Below are 17,858 nucleotides of genomic sequence, written 5' to 3'. Positions count from 1 at the left end.
AAAAGGAAATAAATATGGCAGCCTCCGTATACCTCTTACTTCAGTTCCCCTTTAATACATTGGTACGCGTTAGTATGCGTTAGTATGTGTTTACACGTTCCTTTCCATAGCAGTGCATTGTAAAAAGGCTTTAAGTTAAAACGCGTATAGTGGGAACTGAGCCATTGGCAAACATGGGCATTACTTTGAAAATCAGAAAAAAAAAATCAGTTTTAACTGAGAGCAACTGATTAAGGGCCCTTTTCCACTGCAAAAGGCAAACTGCAACTGCAAGCGCATGCGTTTGCGTTTTCCCTTCTTCTGATTGGCAAGTGGCAAGTGTTGTCTTGAAAATAGATACTAGTGGTTAAATCAATACAAAACGCAAAACGCATTTCTATGCGTTATTCATGTATTTTTCATGCGTTTTTCATGCACTCCTATACTTTACATTGAAACGCAAAATGCATCATAATCGCCCAGACATGCATTTGCATTTTTAAAAAAATCGGAACGCAGCAGTGGATAAGGCCACCCAAGATTTTTATTTTAAACAGGCTGCACTTCAGAATCAGCAAACGCATGCGTTTTGCGTTTTTGGCAAAAACACAGCTAGTGGAAAAGGGCTCTAAGTGTACAAGGGGCCTCAGGGTTTTCTTTGTTATCAAAAGCATTTTCTGAAGGGCAATTTAAAGAGAAACTCTGACCAAGAATTGAACTTTACCCCAATCAGTAGCTGATACCTCCTTTTACATGAGAAATCTATTCCTTTTTACAAACAGACCATCAGGGGGCGCTGTATGACTGATATTGTGGTGAAACCCATCCCACAAGAAACTCTGAGGACTGTGGTACTCCTGGCAGTTTCCTGTCTGTGAACCTTGTTGCATTGTGGGAAATAGCTGTTTACCGCTGTCTCCAACTGCCAAAAAAGCATGCAGCAGCTACATCACCTGCCAACAGTAAAAATGTGGCCATGTAATAAATGTCAGAATGTAAATCAGGGATTTAAAAGATTTTACAATGGGCAAACACTGACTAAATCATTTATACATAATTATTGTAAATATGAAGCACTTTTTTATTACATTATTTTCACTGGAGTCCCTCTTTAAAGGGGAACTGAAGTAAGAGGTTTATGGAGGCTGCCATGTTTATTTCCTTTTAATCAATACCAGTTGCCTGGCAGCCCTGCTGGTCTATTTCTCTGTAGTAGTATCTGAATAACACCAGAAACAAGCATGCAGCTAGTCTTGTCAGATCTGACTTTAAAGTCTGAAACACCTGATCTACTGCATGCTTGTTCAGAGGCTATGGCTAATAGTATTAGAGGCAGAGGATCAGCAGGGCTGCCAGGCAACTGGTATTGCTTAAAAGTAAATAAACATGGCAGCCTCCATATACCTCTCTCTTCAGTTCCCCTTTAACTGCCAAAATAGTAAGATATCATCCTCCCTACTTTCTTCCACATTATTTTGGCAGTTAGACAGTCAGATTCTAACTGCTTACTTTTTTTTTCTTTTTTGCTGTAGTGGTCCTTTAAAAAGAAAAAAAGCTAAACAAATTCAGTAGCAATATATTTGTACCAGATACTAATGATCGTCTTTCAAGTCCCTTCTTTGGAAACAGCATACTCTGTCCATTGTTATATCTATTCCTAACTCCTTGTTATTAAATCATGAAAGCTCAGAAATATAGAACTTCAGCTCAAAAAACAGGAGCCTTTCATGTGTCAGTTTCTCTGTTTTTTTTTCTTCTCACTTTGCAGGGTAGGGAAATGGGTGAAAAGGTCATTTAATTTTAACTGCAATTAAATCCACCAACTCAGGAATGCCTAATATGTTTACAGCACAGTCCTGTGGTTAGTAAAACACTGATCATTAATTGTATATGTTAATTACCACTCATGGATGGCTATGATAACCTAATTTATGCAGGTTCTTCCCACCCTCTGGAAAAGACAATGCAGGTCACATGTGTTTATTTGTAGTATGATTATGACCTGCAGGGTCTGATGTTATAAAGACGCTTGATTCCGTATAATGCATTATTATGTACGCCGCGTCAGTGAATGTGTTCCTACAGCTGTTAAGGTGGCCAACCGCGATAAAACCAAGCTGTTTGTTTGCCCTGATAAAATGATTTATTTTATAGAAGAATCAAATTTATTTATTTTTCTGTATTTGAGAAAAATCATTTTATTTCCATATTTTTCATAAATTATCTGATTGTGTGTGTTGGAAAATTCTGATTTTTGAAGATAATTGAACAGTGCGTGTTAGAGAATTTTTAAATGAAAAATAAAAAAAAATATTTGTATGGCAACCTTGCAAGTCCTTAAAGGACCTGTGTCGAAAAATATTAAAATGTAAAATATATGTAAACATAACCAATTAAGAAGTACGGTACATTTCTTCCACAGTAAAATGAGCCATAAATTACTTTTCTCCTATGTTGCTGTCACTTACAGTAGGTAGTAGAAATCTGTCACCAACAGGTTTTGGACTAGCCCATCACCTTATGAGGGGTTCACAGGGATTTCTTTATTTTCAAAATGCACCGAGTGAATGACAGTTGCTCTGTCCAACTGCCAACAAAGTGTACGGTGAGCAGGGAGGCTGGCCAGCATCTTTGTATAAATCTTTTTCAGGGAGTGTCTTTATAAAGGATAAAGGTCATGCTGAGAATCCCCTATGGAGAGATGGACTAACCCAAAACCTGTCGGTAATGTCAATTTTCTACTACCTACTGTAAGTGACAGCAACATAGGAGAAAAGTAATTTATGACTCATTTTACCCAGGAAGAAACATACTTCTTATTTGTCTGTGTTTTAAATTTTAAGATTTTCGCGACAGTTCCTCTTTAAAGTACACCTGAAGCGTGCAACAGAGTTTAAATCGAAATTCTGTGTTTGGCGCATCGGAAAGAGGCAGCGGCAGTGAGTTCACCCTTTCTGCCACAGCCTGCGCCCACCAACAGTGAAATTCAGATTCATACTCACTAGTTCATTGTTTGTGACTAGTACCCATGTGTTCCTGTACATACACCTTCCTTATATAAATTGTGCTGTGGGACTGCCATTTCTTGATATCCGAAAACTAGAATGAATTTACTTACTTTACTTAGTTTTCTGTAGCCATAGAAGGGGGTGCTGTTGTACCTGGCTTTGCCCAGAAAGAAGAGAGCCAGAGTTATGAAATAACACATTTATTCAACAGCATAATTGCAGCTTTTCTCAGAAACATATATAACATCAGAAATGTCCTCAGAACGTTGCCCCTCCAGGTGTTTCTTCAAGTTCGGGAACAGATAATAGTATGAAGGAGTCAGTTCATGTGACTAGAGGGTGTTGAGTTTGACAGCCACAACGTTGGACATGTGTGCAGGTGCATTGTCCTACAAAAAAGGATCACTTTGGTTAATTTACCATGGCATTTCATCTTAAATGCCTATTTCAGCTGGTCCAGGAGGTTAACATTAAACTGTCCGGTGATACTGGAGCCCTGAGGTAGATACTTCACAAAAATAATACTGTCTTTGTCCCCGAACACAGGCACCATGATTTTTTGGGCTGATTTCTGAGTACAAAACTTCTTTAGCCGCAAGGATCCATTATGGCACCATTCTGTTACCTGTTCCTTGGTTCCTTGGTTTCAGGATCATTGATGAGGAAACAGGTTTCATCCTCAGTCAATAACCAAGACAAAACATCCCATAAAGCTTCAAAATGGACCAAAAGGATATTGGATGCTTTAACTTCCTTCTACTGATCAACATTTTGGCACATGCTTCGCTGAAAGCTTGTGCATGTCTAGGATAGTTGTGATAACTGCAAGCTGATTATTAAGGACTGGCGAATATTAAAAAAAAAAAAAAAAAAATAGCACTTAGCATCTGGACAGGCACTGCTGGGCACAGGGTGTACTTGGCGCTGGTGTACTTAGTGATGGCCTTGGTGCCCTCGGACATGGTGTGCTTGGACAGCTATGAAAAGTAATTGCTTGAATGTTGAATAACTAGGGATGCTCATCCTGTGATTCCTTGGAATTGGAAATACCGCATTACTGCAACTTAATAATTTTAGCCCATTCACAGAACTAAGAAGCATTGGACCAATCAGAGAATGCAGAATTTTTCAGTGGACTACGGTGTTGATTTTAGACCAATCACAAAACTCAGATACTACTCTCGAGTCTTGTGATTGGTCTTAAATGACCATGGTATTCCGATTGCCACGATAAAATACTTCTCTGATTGGTCCAATACTTCAGAGTCAACTTCAAAGTATTGGCTAATCAGTGAATGCAAAAAATGATAAAAAAAAGACTCCTTGGAAATCTGAAATCCACAGAACCGGAAATCGGTATTAAATTCCAACCATCACTCACTAGTAATGACAAACCCAACACACTCCTGTAAGATGTCCATTTTTTTGGCTATTTTTTTTGCAGATATTCACCTGCCCTTAACCCCCCTGGCGGTCTATTAAAAACAATTTTTTAAAATCATGTAGCGAGCCCAGGGCTCGCTACATGATAGCCGCTGTGCAGCGGCATCCCCCCTCCCTCTTCGATCGTCTCCGGCGATCTCCGATCAGGAAATCCCGTTCAAAGAACGGGATTTCCTAGAGGGCTTCCCCCGTCGCCATGGCGACGGGCGGCATGACGTCACCGACGACATCGACTACGTGACGTCATTGGGAGTCCCGATCTACCCCTCAGCGCTGCCTGGCACTGATTGGCCAGGCAGCGCACGGGGTCTGCAGGGGGGGCCCGGCGCAGCGAGCTGCGGTGGCTAATCAGCGTGGAGCGGCGGCGATCAGAGTGCACATGCAGCTAGCAAAGTGCTAGCTGCGTGTTGCAAAATAAAAAGTATGCAAATCGGCACAGCAGGGCCTGAGAAATCCTCCTGCGCGGCATAGCCCGTGCTCAGCACGGGCTTACCGCCAGGGAGGTTGATAATCAGCTTTCAGCTTCGTATCAGTTTAGGTTGGAGGCGCCCACTGTGGGGCTCATCTACAACAGTGAAATTCCCAGTCTTGAAACAAGATATTCAGGCTTTGACAGTACTGTAGGAAGGACACTTCTCCCCCAGTGTTTGTGACATCTCCAGTGTCGGACTCGGAGCTGGGAGAGCTGAGGAAATCCACTTGCTGGCCAAGCAGCAGTAATCATGTGTTGCTGCTTACAGTGTAGACTTGCTGCAGGTTTCTTTTGGGAGTGACTGATAACACATGGTTTCTGCTGCTTGGTCAGCAGGTGGATTAACCTCCCAGTCCAACACTGGACATCTCAGTGTGAATGTCCTTTGCTGACCTTCCCTGGAGAAACAAGCTTCATGCCAGTCCATAACTCAGACGACATGAAACTTGCTTTTGCCTCAACCATCGCAGCTTCTAACTAAAGTTTTAGGAAACTTGATATTTGCACAGTTACTGTACATACAAAGATATTAGGCTGTCATATCATATTCCCCACACTTGTTCTATTTCATCTGGAGATGGATTAAGAAGTAATGGGGTCCTAGGCAAGGTAGTAGATTTGGGTCCCCTTGTGGTCTGTTTGGTAAGCTGGAGTAGAGAGAAGTCAAAGAAGGTGCCCTCTAGGCCCCCAAGCACCTGTCTAGGCTGTCTGGTGGATGATCCTGCTCTGGGAATTGGGCAAAGCCAGGAACTTATCAGCACCCCCTCATTTTGCTTCCCTTGTTTTAAAGATGAGAGACTTTATATGACAAGCAGGCTAAGATCTCAGCAGGAACTGGGCTGTCTTATTAAATCAGCATTCTCTAAATGCCAAAGTGAATTATTAACATGAAGCCATCAGAGTGTGGTAATCACACAGCTTAGGTTTTACACTTCATTCAAATGATATAAGTAAAGAATGTAGTCTATGTTGTAAGGATCCTTTTAATTCAGGATATGTTGTACTTCCCTTGTAACACATCCCATCACAGAACAGGGAAATGGCTGAGCTCCATCCCCTGCCTCTGGATTGCAGTGACAGTACAGCTATGATAGCATTTTGCAAACCCAATGCAGTGATTTCCCCGCAGCCCCTCAAGATGGCATAAATCAAAACATAACGCCGCGGGCTGAAACGTATTGATTTCCAAGCCCAGAAACATGGTATTCAGCAAGAAAAAAATATGTCACGCTTTTTAAGCTGTGCGGGACAATAAAACACATGCATAGCTCAAACATATTACACAGACCATATTACAACGAGAGGTGTTTAAATGAGCAGCGCAAGACGCTGGCTGTTGTGATCTATAAATAATGTCATATATCAGAGCAGGAAGGCTGGAAGACGGCGCCGAGTGAAGAATGTGGCATCTCATTTAATAATGGAATAAGGGACAAGCCCCGGAGATAATTCAAGAGGAACGTGATGACCATTATATAAAAGCCAAGATCCAGACATAGAACTACATTTACCGTGTGCTTAGGAAGGAGAGGATCCAAATATTACCCTTTTCTTGCATCAATTAAGGATTTAACAAAAAATCCTGTTTAAAATTTAAGTTATGAAACTTATAGGCTATCCAAGATGTTAAAAAAAAGCCCCTAGTGGTTTATCTGGTCCAACGATGCAGTTCCACTGTTTGCCAGGGTGCCGCTGTCACCTCCACAAGAATGCCAACCCCAGCTGGGTCATGGGCTTCTGCGTATGGCCAGGAGTGTTCTGCACTTATGCAGTTCACAAAGACTTAAAGGAATACTATCGATTCACATATTTTTTTTCAATTGACACAGGAATTGTTTGGGAAGTGCTGCTAAGCAGGGCTGAGCTCTCGGATTCTGAATTTCGAGTTTGCCATCGGAATTTGGCAGTTCCGAGTAAGCACTCGAAACTCGAAAATTCTGCAATTCCGAGTACCGAATTCGTGTTTACATTGAAGTCAATTGTGCTAAATTCCGTGGTGAATTGTGAAGCCCCCTTACATGCTATCATCACCAAATTTGGCATGTATATTAAGCAGATGAGTAGGAACATGGTAAAAAAAAAATTGTGAAAAGAGCTTATAGTTTTTGAAATAAACGATTTTAAAGTTTCATAGGAAAAATGTTTTTTAAACTGTGTAAAATGACACTGCTGCAGAGCAGGTTACTGCATTCCGAGTTCTGTATACATATTGTATACATTTCATGATAACAGACAGTGTGGGGTCCCCCCTCTCAAGCCTCCTTAACCCCTTGTCCCCCATGCAGGCTGGGATAGCCAGAATGCGGAGTCCCGGCCACGTGGGGCTTCACACCCTGAGCTATACCAGCCCGCATGGTCCATGGTATGGGGGGGGCTCTGGAGGAGAGGGGCGGCCAACCTCTCCCTCTCCCCCAGAGCCCTTGTCCAATCCATGGACAAGGGGCTCTTCCCCACCTCCGGTGCCCCAGGAGGAGGTGGGGGCCGCCGACGTCCTGGGGGGTTCATGGTGCCATCCGGGGTTCCCCTTTAACAAGCGGACCCCGGAAGCCGCCCCCTCCCCAGGAGAAATGAGTATAGGGGTACACGGTACCCCTTACCCATTTCAGCAGAGTTAAAAAAAGAAATAAAAACAAGACAACGAAAAAAGTCCTTTATTGTTCTAAATTAACCAGGGATACTTACCTTGCAATAATCTCACGCCAGTAACCTCAGGAGTAGTCCCACGCCAGTATCCTCTTATGACATCCCACGTCCCTCCCACACTGACTAACTCCCACCACTGAATGGTCACAGTCAGCCTCTGCATCTGTATAGCAGAGGCTGAGAACACGAAAATGTTGCCTTTAAAACAAGAAATTTCGGCAAACAGTGATGCAATCAAAATGGCCACTGGGAAATCCCCGATCGCTGGAGGCCACACTAGAGTGGCGAAAGCAGTGATTTTTCACATAGATGGTGGGTCCAGGTGACCAGAGCAGGAGGTGCCCTAATCCCCTGGACCCACCCATTCATGTGAAATAACGCGTATTCTGACACTCTGAGGTGGCCTCCGGGGAACGGGGATTCCCCAGCAGCCATTTTTTTTATGACACTGTTTGCCGAAAATTCTTGTTTTAGAAAACAATTTTCGTGTTTCTAGTTTATGCAATACAGATTGCAGAGGCTGTCTACAGCCATTCATCCCCAGGAGTTCTGCAGGATCGGCAGGTGCGCGGGACCTCCTAAGAGAATAGAGGGGGGCACAGCGCAGGAAGGTGGGAAAGTGGGCACAGAGCGGCCGGGAGGGGGGGAAGCCTCCCCTCCCTCACCTAGGGCCCCCCCTTGCGCACTCCCCCCCACCTCCAGAATTTTAGCCAGCCAGCGGAACGGCTTACCGAAAGCGATAGCTCTGTGTGCCGCTGGTCTGGTATTCTGCACTGACCCTGTCCAATCACGCTCTCGCAGTACTTCCTGTGAGAGCGTAATTGGACAATGCAATGCAGGAGACCAGACCAGCAGCGGCACACAGAGCTCTTCTCTCGGTAAGTGATTCCCGCTCGCTGCCGCTGCTGGCTGCAATTTTGGAGGGGGAGCACGGAAGGTTGACCCTAGGTGAGGGAGGGGGGAAGGCTTCCACTCCTCCCCGCCACTCTGTGCCCACTGCCCCCCCCTTCCAGCATGGGGGCCCCCACTAACTGGTGACCTGCCTACCTAAACTGGGGAAACCTATAGACCTGGGTATATCTATACTGGGGACACCTATATACCTGCCTACCTAAACTTGGAAACTTGGCAGCGAGCGGGAATCACTTACCGAGAGAAGAGCTCTGTGTGCCGCTGCTGGTCTGGTCTCCTGCATTGCATTGTCCAGTTACGCTCTCACAGGAAGTACTGCGAGAGCGTGATTGGACAGTGTCAGTGCAGAATACCAGACCAGCGGCACACAGAGCTATCGCTCTCGGTAAGCCGTTCCGCTGGCTGGCTGGAATTCTGGAGGTGGGGGGGAGTGCGCAAGGGGGGGGCCCTAGGTGAGGGAGGGGAGGCTTCCCCCCCTCCCCGCCGCTCTGTGCCCACTTTCCCACCTTCCTGCGCTGTGCCCCCCTCTATTCTCTTAGGAGGTCCCGCGCACCTGCCGATCCTGCAGAACTCCTGGGCATGAATGGCTGTAGACAGCCTCTGCAATCTGTATTGCATAAGCTAGAAACACGAAAATTGTTTGATAAAACAAGAATTTTCGGCAAACAGTGTCATAAACAAAATGGCTGCTGGGGAATCCCCGTTCCCCGGAGGCCACCTCAGAGTGTCAGAATACGCGTTATTTCACATGAATGGGTGGGTCCAGGGGATTAGGGCACCTCCTGCTCTTGTCACCTGGACGGTGGACCCACCATCTATGTGAAAAATCACTGGTTTCGCCACTCTAGTGTGGCCTCCAGCGATCGGGGATTTCCCAGTGGCCATTTTGATTGCATCACTGTTTGCCGAAATTTCTTGTTTTAAAGGCAAAATGTTTGTGTTCTCAGCCTCTGCTATACAGATGCAGAGGCTGACTGTGACCATTCAGTGGTGGGAGTTCGCCAGTGTGGGAGGGAGGTGGGATGTCATAAGAGGATACTGGTGTGGGACCACTCCTGAGGTTACTGGCGTGAGATTATTGCAAGGTAAGTATCCCTGGTTAATTTAGAACAATAAAGGACTTTTTTCGTTGTCGTGTTTTTATTTCTTTTTTTAACTCTGCTGAAATGGGTAAGGGGTACCGTGTACCCCTATACTCATTTCTCCTGGGGAGGGGGCGGCTTCCGGGGTCCGCTTGTTAAAGGGGAACCCCGGATGGCACCATGAACCCCCCAGGACGTCGGTGGCCCCCACCTCCTCCTGGGGCACCGGAGGTGGGGAAGAGGCCCTTGTGCATGGATTGGACAAGGGTTCTGAGGGAGAGGGGGAGGTTGGCCGCCCCTCTCCTCCAGAGCCCCCCCATACCATGGACCATGCGGGCTGGTATAGCTCAGGGTGCGAAGCCCCACGTGGCCGGGACTCCGCATTCTGGCTATCCCAGCCTGCATGGGGGACAAGGGGTTAAGGAGGCTTGGGAGGGGGGACCCCACGCTGTCTGTTTTCATGAAATGTATACAATATGTATACAGAACTCGGAATGCAGTAACCTGCTCTGCAGCAGTGTCATTTTACACAGTTTAAAAAACATTTTTCTTATGAAACTTTGAAATCGATTTGCTCAAAAACTATAAGCTCTTTTCACAAAATTTTTTTTTACCATGTTCCTACTCATCTGCTTAACATACATGCCAAATTTGGTGATGATAGCATGTACGGGGGCTTTACAATTAACCACAGAAGTTAACACTATTTAATTCAATAGAAATGCACTCGGAACACGAAAATTCGGAAAACGAAACTCGGTTTTCGCAAGCGGTACACGAAATTTCGACGAAATCGGAATTCAGCTGTTCCGATCAGCCCTACTGCTAAGTACTGGTGTATACATTTTAGTAGCAACTTCTTTGTTTACTGTTAGCAAAATACTTTCAATCTTTACTGACGCACCAAAACTGACGGCTGACTGAGTCATGAGGAGAGGGGAAATTCCCCTCACACTTGATCAGTTAACTCTGTGTAGCTCTGTGTGTGACAGAGAGAGAGATCTCCCAACAGCTGCAGATCCTGTGTCCTGTGTTTCTAACTGAAGTGTCTGAAGAGAGCAGAGGAAATGTAACTAATTGTCATAGCTTTTCATACTGTTTTTGCTTTCAGAGTTTTGTGTTTGATATTTGCTTTCTGTAGTCTGATATGCAACTCTGGCTGTGCATTGAAGCAGACACCCCTTCTGCAATTGATTTGTCCCAATATAGCTAAATCCTACCCTCAATAAATTACAGTTTTTGCCTCTGATATTTAACATGAAAAGTAGGAAAATGTTTACACAGCTACTTAGACATTATTTGCACATGTCATTTTAGAAAACGTGGGTATCGATAGTATTCCTTTAAACTGTACAGAACAGTCCTGGGAGCGCAATCATAAGAGGTTCCATGTGTACCTGCGCTTGTGCAGAAACCCACAACCCAATCAGTGATTTGATGGAGGTGACAGTGGCACCCAGGCGGCAGCAGAACTGCAGCGTTGGACCAGATAGACTTCTAGGGACTGGAGGAAGCCCCAGATAAGTAAAGCTTAACTTTTTTTTACGGCAGCCCTACTAAATATGTTGACAGCAGGCCATGGGAGTTCATTTGCTGAAGCTTCAGTTGCATTATCATCCTCTTCAAACTGCAAACTGAAGCACTACAGGAGAGGAGTCCATCCATGCCATGTATTACTAGAGGAGGGCAGGCATAAAGACTTATGAGTTTTTGTTATTAATGTGAATGTTTTGTGAATCTCGTTTTTAGGATGGTATTGGGTGCAAAGAATTGTTCATGTAGTTTAATACATTGAGAATAGTATTGGGTTTTTACCAATCAATGCTTACATAGTAAGCTAGGCCTTGTTCACATCATAAATCGCCCGCAGAGCAATTTGTTTTTATTTTTAAAATCGATTTTCCCTGCGCTGTTAAGCACTTGTTTAAGCGCTTTTTCAGAGGGATTTTTTTCACTTCCTGACATCAGTCAGGAAGTGAACACTTATACCCGGAAATGAATAAATACAATGTATTTATTCATGAAAGTGCATGGGAAATTGCTATACAAAGCGCTTTGTCAAGTGCTTTGCGATTTCTCTGTACCTTCCATTATAGGCAAATCTCCCACAAAATGGTACAAGCAGTACTTTGGTGAATGGATCGCAATCGAACCGCTCATATGTGAACACTCTCATAGGGAATCATTGCGCAAGCGATTTCAGGGCAATTGCTGAAATCGCTAGCGCTTAAAAAAAACACGAAAATGCCCTAGGTGTGAACAAGCCTGTGGCCCATATTCGATTCACCTTTTCTCCTAAGTTTTTCCAAGGTCAGTGATGGCAAACCGGTTAGAGGCCAAGTGCTCAAACTGCAACCCATAATCCACTTACTTATCGACCACTGCAATTTTGTACAGAATTCTGAGTTTTTGGTTAAGAAAAAAACTCATGCATTAACCTCCCTGGTGTTATGATTATTTCCAGATTTAGGGTCTAAAAGCCATGCAATTTTTTCACAAGCATTTAGACTCTAAAAACAAGGAAAAAAACATACCACAGAGAGGTCTCTAGCAGCTCCTGCATATAACTCACTCAGGCAGGCACAGGATTAACGCTCTGAACTGCAGATTTCCATCTCGAGCCTGACTCAGGATTACAGCTAAAGAGGTTAAAGGCCACTCTAAATTTAAAATACAGCAATTACCTCCACATATGAAATGCAGCAATCACCCCACATATGCATAAAAGTAATTACCCCCAGAAATGAAATTCAACAAATACCTCATGTTTAAAATGCATCAATCACCTCACAATTGAATTGTAGCTATCACCCCACATTTAAATGCATCAATCACCTCCCACAAATTAAATGCAGCAATCACCCACATTTAAAGTGCATCAATCACCTCACATATGAAATGCAGCAATTACCTCACCCTGGCAGATAGTTCCTCCCCCATATGAATGCCACCCTGGCTGGGATCTCTCTCTGGGATCTAAGGAGGTAGGTAGCTGCAGTTAGAGGGGAGGAAGAGTAGGAAAGTAGGAAGCAAAGTTAGTTAGTTGCATCTGAGAGGGAGGATAAGTAGAGAGAGTAACAGAGTTATCAGGCTTTTAATAGCAATATAAGTGCTACTTACCCGGGGCTTCGTCCAGCCCCAAGCTCCCAGCATGTTCCATGCTGCAGATCTCCCCGCAGCCGTTCGCCGCCTCTGCCTCCCGGTCCGCGGTGATGACATCAGGCCGACCTGGTGGTCGGCCTGTACTGTTCCTGTGCAAGCAGCGCTGTCAATCACCGCCATGTGGACCGGTGCGTACTGCGCAGGCGCAGAACTACTGCGCCTGTGCAGTATGTCTGGTCCACGTGGCAGTAATTGACAGCGCCGCTCGCACAGGCACAGTACAGGCCGGCCTCCAGGTCGGCCTGACGTCATCACCACGGACCGGGAGGCAGAGGCGGGGAGAGCTGCGGCATGGGACATGCTGGGAGCTTGGGGCTGGACGAAGCCCCAGGTAAGTAGCACTTATATTGCTAATAAAAGCCTGATAACTCCTTTAAAGCGGAATGAAACCCAGCATTTCAACTTTGCTCTAATAGATTATTTAAAGCATATTATATACAACCAGCATTTTTTTTTTACTAGAACTGCATTCAAAGGGTTAACACAGGCTTTAGAAGCTTCCCTTCCTGCAGAGCTGTTTGCTTCCGAACTTTACATAATGTTATCTTGTGTTTAATTGTATCAAGTGAGAAATGTAAACAAAGCCTTCTCTCACACTGGAGGGTCCCCTGAACAAAGTCAGACAAGCATAAATGCTTTCTGATGCTTTCTGATTAAGTTAGAGGGTGAATAAAGCAGTAATAAATAAAATGCAAAGTCAGCTCTCAGAGTAAAATAAATGTACTTTAGGAATGTATAATGTCTAAATGAATAATAATACTTATGCACAAAAGCAAATATGCTAACCGTATGGCATATAAAAAGTAGGAAAACATGTTTTATTGAATATTATGTCAGGGTTTTATATGGCTTTAAGTAGCTACTGAAGGACAGGAGAGAATGTAGGTAGGTGGGGAGGTAAGGTAGCTGCAGCTGGGTGGCAGGATAGCTAGGGGTGGTAATCAGCTGTGGCTAGTGGGGGGGGGGGGGGGTGTAGGTAGGTAAGGAGGGAGATTAGGTAACTGTAGGGAAGGTAGGTAAAGAGATTAGGTAGCTGCTGCAGGAAAGGAGGAAGTGTGGGTAGGTAAGGTAGCTGCAGCTGGGCGGTAGGTAGGTAGCTGCAGCAAAGCAGTAGGGAAAATAAATAGCTGCAGCTGGGTGGGCTGTATGGAGGGAAGGTAGATAGCTGCAGCAGGAAGGAGTGAGGGTAGCTACCGTGTTTCTCCAAAAATAAGAAACTGTCTTATTTTTGGGGATACACTGGTAGTTTTCCTATACAAAATGTATATACTGCATGCCATGCTGAAACAAGCAGCATGCATGCACAGAGCTTGTGGTTTGCAGATATTGGCTCTCACTTACAAGAACTTGATTCTGCTGATCATGATGTGGGTAATGCTCGGAATACACCATGAAATTTTTGGCAGATAGGTGGTTCGATAGATACTTTCTGACATGTCCAATCTGATTTGCGATCGGTTTTCTGATCGATTTCTCATAGAAGTGAATCGGAAAATCGATCGGACAGTAAATCTGCTGAAAAATCTCATTGTGTATTCCCAGCATAAGAGTCTATGTCTTTCAGGCAGAGAACTCCCCAGAGCTATGATAGGATAAGCTGTGTGTCCTGGGAAAAGGTGAAGAGGGGAAGTTTTGAAGAAAGCAGACCATAGTCTGCACATCAAAGCAGTCAATGAGTCGTGAAGTTTATAAAAATATAAAGCATTTATTAGTACACTTTAAAATATTGTTAAACACACATTAAAACCCCGTAGTAAACGGCAGTATGAAAACGCGGTCTATTTGGTCACATTTCCCACTGTCCAGGCACCAAGACTAAGATAGTAATATGAGAGCCACCATATATGGAATCTGCATTGAAAGTTCGAGTACCAACATCAATCCAGTAGCCAAATTGCTTGGAAGAATACAAGTTGCATCTTGATGATAATTGTAGTAATGCTCTGATGGTAACCTCCACAGAGGGATAAACAGGTATGCAAACAAGCTTGCACAGTATTTTCAAGGATACAGGGAGTAATATCAGCAAGTCTCCTAGTATAGGTTACTCAATTTTTAATGTAACGATGCCCACTCGCAGCATCCACACCACAAAAACAAACTTGTGCAAAAAAAGTCCATTTAGCAGCAGATTAGATGTCCAATCGCAACATCTGTCATCTCAGGGACTCAGAGTGTAACATCAAGCAAAGGTTACCATAGTAGAAATCCAAGCCAGCAAAAAATTCCAGACTGTGAAGATTAGTGAAAAAAAACCATGATATAGCTACCACAACATTGGTACAGGCCTGTACTGAGGAAAAGACTTTTCCATGTTGGGCCAATATGGCACAAATGCTCTGATCTTCAGGAGAACCAATGGGCTGGATCGTGTGGAACTGTGCGAGCAGAGAGGCCGACCAGTTTCGCCGGGATACCCAGCTCCTCAGGGCGTGTGACCGTGCGGAATGTGCCTCGAGGTACGGCAGCGCCACTCCACGCCATAAATGGCGTACACGCGGAAGTGCGTCAGCCGCGCCCTACAGTGAGGTGCGGTCTGTGCGTTCCACGCAGCCCGGACTATTGCAGAAATGACGTGGGCGGCGTACTAGGTAAGCGCCGACAGCAAAAGCGGGGGGCCGCCTAGTGCGGAGACCTGGGACGGGCTCTGGGCATGCGCCGCCCACGTCATTTCCGCAATGATGGTAATGACTGTGCAAGCTTGTTTGCATACCTGTTTATCCCTCTGTGGAGGTTACCATCAAAGCATTACTACAATTATCATCAAGATGCAACTTGTATTCTTCCAAGCAATTTGGCTACTGGATTGATGTTGGTACTCGAACTTTCAATGCAGATTCCATATACAGTATGGTGGCTCTCATATTACTATCTTAGTCTTAGTGGCTGGACAGTGGGCAATATGACCAAATAGACTGTGTTTTCATACTGCCGTTTACTACGGGGTTTTAATGTGTGTTTAACAATATTTTAAAGTGTACTAATAAATGCTTTATATTTTTATAAACTCCACGACTCATTGAGCGCTTTGATGTGCAGACTATGGTCTGCTTCCTTCCAAATTTCTTGTTTTCAAACCACTCTGAGCCGTGCATTAATTAATAGATACTTAATTGATTAGTGGTGATTGATGTTGGTTGGAGCCCACGTCTTGTATCAAATGTGAAGAGGGGAAGTGCTGCTGATGCTTATCACCACAGATCAGGAGGTCTGGCTCCAACAAAAACACAAATTGCCCCTGACACACATATACAGGACTGTAGAACTCACATTATACTGCTGCTCTCCTATATCCAAGCTTTGTATTAAGCGTGACTTGCTGGTGTCATGTGGGCTGCTGCTAGGGCTTACATTCTGGGGATGTCTTATATTTCAAGCATGCTAGGAATTCCTGCTTATTGTCAGGGGATGTCTTACTCTAGGGGAAACACGGTAGCTACTACTGGACAGTAGGTAGGGATGGTAGGTAGGTATATGCTGCTGCTGGACGGTAGGTAGGTAGGTAGGTAGGTAGAGAGGGCAAGAGTCACCTGGATAGCGTAGGCTGTTACCTCTGATGTAGGATTTGAACTCTTGTCTTGATCAGGGCAAGAAAATACTAATCTTGACAGTAATTTTCTATCTACCTTTTGGTACTTTTTAAATTCCAGAGTGCTGAAAAGTTATTTTAGACAAAGATGAAAAATTATCTCATAGGAGAAAATTTAGACGTTAAAGTGAATTCAATAAGAGCCTATGTATTTGCAATGCTTTTATTCTATTTAAATGATTACAAGTATATGTCATTTTCCTTAGGTGCACATGTGACACCATCAAGAGGAGGAGTGATGCTTGCTTCTGACCCAGTAGTATGTGAGATATACTATATGGATAAAGGATATATCATATACTGAAGCAATGGATACGACCTACAACTTAGGTTCTCATAGTATTGTTATTATTTTGGCTCCACTCACAGTTGGCTATGACCACACACATTTTTGCAGGTGTGTGCACCGCATATTGCGCTTTGTTGGTGCCATGAGTCTTCTGGGATCCCACCAACACTTGTGCCGCTGTCTCCACTGTATGCTGAGGTAAATGTTTCTAAACAACAGGAATCCCCAGATCACTGAAAGGATGCAAAATCAATACCGAAATAGCATTGCATTATTGATCAGGGACATTTTAAAGTTAATATAACCTATGTATGAATATACTGTGCTTACCCTTTAAATTTAATCTAATGGTATGCAGGTGAGTAAATATTTTCTCAGCAAACTGAACCTTGGCAAAGGGGTTAAACTGTCATTTCACCTTGAGGATTCGGACACCTATTAGAAGAATGTAGTTGTGTAAGCAATTGTTTCTATCGAAGGACAAGAGCTGCATCTCTCCTTGGAAAAGGCAAAATAATGAATAGGTGAAGGCCTGACATTTCCATTACACAAAGAAATCTCAGAGCATCTTAATGATGCTGTCTGGTCTTCCTGCTCCCAGAATCCTCTGCTCAGCTGCCTGGCTAATCTTCAGCAGCGGTACAGGCACTTTGTCAGCAGACACATAATTCCGCCAGCAGTGCAGCGCTCAGCCGCTTGTCACCGTTTGGTCGCCGTATCTTGCAAGCAAATCAGCATGAGTAAAGCCAAAAAACCTGTGTGCAGCTTCCCGTTTATAAACCCTGCGACATGACAGCTTTTTGAAAGAGAGGGGTTTTTTTTTTTTTTTTTGTACTGTCCACTCAACATGTGGCATATTGTGATAAAATTATGACAGATGAAACAGGACACAGAATCCTCTGCATCTGATTGGGAGAAAATATGTTTGGTGGATGATAAAAGAGACTTTGGAAACTTGCAGCCGCTAACAGAGATTAGGGAGCATCAGGAGGCGAAGGGGGGTTTGGAGAAAATTCATACATTTTTTAGTCTGCATGCTGCTTTTGACAGTACAGACAGGACAAAGCTCTTATTTTCTGTGTGTCACTTTTGCATCAGTGAATGTAGCTTTTCATCTCCGCAGTGTCAGAATGTACGTCAGCAAAGCAGTGAGCATACCAATTCTGGTGCAATGTTCAAAGAGCAAACGTGTATGAAAGCATGGTTCCTAATCGCAATAAAATGCTTAAACTATGTTTGTCATGAGAAATAGCAAGTCTGTCAAGGCTGACCTGCTTTG

General features: G+C 44.1%; 1 long non-coding RNA gene across 1 annotated transcript; it reads right to left on the bottom strand.

Moving 5' to 3' along the window:
- Positions 1-3,171: 3,171 nt before the first annotated feature.
- Positions 3,172-16,828, bottom strand: LOC137531806 (uncharacterized). Its single transcript, XR_011023764.1, has 3 exons — positions 16,658-16,828; positions 12,451-12,531; positions 3,172-3,376 (listed from the first exon to the last, which is right to left on the bottom strand). It is a non-coding gene; the product is annotated as an uncharacterized lncRNA (long non-coding RNA).
- Between the last annotated feature and the right edge of the window lie 1,030 nt (positions 16,829-17,858).

This window comes from Hyperolius riggenbachi, chromosome 9 (genome assembly GCF_040937935.1).
Source record: "Hyperolius riggenbachi isolate aHypRig1 chromosome 9, aHypRig1.pri, whole genome shotgun sequence".
Taxonomy (NCBI): Eukaryota; Metazoa; Chordata; class Amphibia; order Anura; family Hyperoliidae; genus Hyperolius; species Hyperolius riggenbachi.
Note: the sequence above shows the minus strand (reverse complement) of the source record. Positions and strands in the feature narration are given on the sequence as shown.